General features: G+C 33.2%; 1 non-coding gene across 1 annotated transcript; it reads right to left on the minus strand.

Moving 5' to 3' along the window:
• Positions 1–738: 738 nt before the first annotated feature.
• Positions 739–845, minus strand: LOC143388532 (U6 spliceosomal RNA). The gene has a single exon (XR_013154838.1). It is a non-coding gene; the product is annotated as a U6 spliceosomal RNA (small nuclear RNA).
• Positions 846–2,533: the final 1,688 nt, after the last annotated feature.

Here is a 2,533-nt window from a genome sequence, read left to right on the forward strand (position 1 = left end):
CTTTTAATGCTGAGTAATATTCCATTGTGTATATATACCACATTTTCTTTATACATTAATCTACTTAAGGGCATCTAGGTTGGTTCCACAATTTGGTTATTGTGAATTGTGCTGCCATAAACACTGATGTGGCTGTGTCCCTGTAGCACACTGTTTTTAAGTCCTTTGGGTATAAAACAAGGGGTGGAATAACTGGGTCAAATGGTGGTTCCATTCCAAATTTTCTGAGGAATCTCCATACTGCTTTCCATATTGACTGCAACAATTTGCAGTCCCACCAGCAATGTATGAGTGTGCCCTTCTCCTCACATCCTTGCCAACACTTATTGTTGTTTGTATTCTTAATAGCTGCCATTCTGACAGGAGTGAGATGAAATCTTAGATTAGTTTTGATTTGCATTTCTCTAATTGCTAGAGATGTTGAGCATTTTTTCATATATTTGTTGATTGATTGTATATCATCTTCTGAGAAGTGTATATTCATTTCCTTGGCCCATTTATTGATTGACTTATTTGAGTTTTTTGTTTGTTTGTTTGTTTGTTTGTTTTTTGGTGTTAAGATTTTTGAGTTCTTTAAATACCTAGAGACTAGTGCGCTATCTCATGTGTATGTTCTAGAAATTTGTTCCCATTCTGTAGGCTCTCTATTTACTTCACTGATTATTTCTTTTGCTGAGAAGAAGCTTTTGAGTTTGAATCCATTCCATTCATTGTTTCTTGATTTCAATTCCTGTGATAAAAATTATGGAATGCTTCATGAATTTGCATGTCATCCTTGCATAGGGGTCATGCTAATCTTCTCTGTATCATTCCAATTTTAGTATATGTGCTGCCAAAGTGAGCACCTGATCAATGTCTTTTGAAAACATTTAATAATCTTAATACATACTTATGAATGTATTTTCACATTCATAAGTGTCTTAAGAATACATTTTTTTCCTTGAAATCATGTATTCATAAGCAATACCTTTGGATCCTTGCAGTTACCCAGTGGAATATGTAATATTGTGAATGCTAATTTGTTTTTGATAGTTTACTGTTCACAAAAACACTTTGACAAACTGTTATAAGCTGACTGTATTCCCTTGTAATTTATATATTGAAATCCCAATTCCAAGTAACTTAGAATGCAATCTGATTTTTTTAAAATTTTTTCTTTTAAGTTATTTTATTCTAATTTGTTATACATGATAGCAGAATGCATTACAATTCATATTACACATATAGAGCACATTTTTCATATCTCAAAATACATTCACACCATTAGTGTCTTCATACATGTACTTAGGGTAATGATATCCATCTCATTCCATCTTCTTTTTTACCCCCATACCCCCTTCTTTCCCCTCCCACCCCTTTGCCCTATCTAGAGTTCATCTAATCCTCCCATGCTCCTCCTCTAGAATGAAATACTATTTGAAGACAGGATCTTTAAGAAGATAATAAATTTAAAGTAAGATCATTAACGTAGGACCTTTTCCAATATGTCTTGGGTCCTTATAAGAAGGAAAAACTTGTAGACACAAAAATTGACATTGGGAGATGATATAAAGAGACACAAGAAGACAATGTCAACCTACACACCAAGGAGCATGCTGGAACATTTTCTCTCCTTACAATGCTCAGTAGGAAACAACCCTGGAAGTTTGGACTTTTGTTTTCCAGAAGAGTAAAATGATAAATTTCCACTGATTGAGCCATTCAGTTTGTGATTATGATAGACATTGTCAGCTGAAACACGCGCCATCTTATTTGATGATTATATGTCCATCATGTTTTTCATTGCTATTTTCATTTAAGTGAAAGAAGGAAATGTGTACTATTAGATTTTTTAAAAGCCCTGTATTTATTCCATTGATTCTCTCTGACAGTAATTCCCTTCCATGTTTTTACTTCCAGCTCAACTCCATTTTTGAAACACTTTTTAAAGCATGTTTTTCTTCCAGAGGATTGGCAGGGATAATATGAAGTAAATTTTGTTCACCTTCCCTAATCACACTCAGTGCTCAACTCAGATTTTGTAACTTTTCCTTCAGAAAATCCTTTAAAACCCCAAATTAAATTTACTGTGTCTTCAGAATCCCGCACCCTGCAGCATCATGCAATCCCATCACTAGTGACTCCTTCAGACTCATCTTAGTCTTCTAATGTGCCCTTTGCTCTGACTCCATTTTTAAAAGTCTGAAAATATGCCTAGAACTTTTATGCTTGTCTTAAATCAGGCAATTCCTGTCTTTCATTTCCCATATAAAGGTAACTTTTTCAACAAAACTCTCCTTTGAACCTTCTGTTTTCCAGGACAGTGAAACAATAAATTTCCACTGTTTCTATCTTTTTTCTTCTCAAATCTTTCTATTAAGCAATTTCATAGACACTTGTATTTCTTTATCAAAGAATGTGCCTCAAATATAATTAAATGTAACAAATCTTTTAATATTTTAATTTTGTCAAAAAACACACAATATAAAATTTACCCTCTTACCTATTTTAAGTGCATGCCCATAAAATTTTTTTTTCTCCTTGATGTCAATTT

The sequence above is a fragment of the Callospermophilus lateralis genome, unplaced genomic scaffold, assembly GCF_048772815.1.
Source record: "Callospermophilus lateralis isolate mCalLat2 unplaced genomic scaffold, mCalLat2.hap1 Scaffold_107, whole genome shotgun sequence".
NCBI lineage: Eukaryota > Metazoa > Chordata > Mammalia > Rodentia > Sciuridae > Callospermophilus > Callospermophilus lateralis.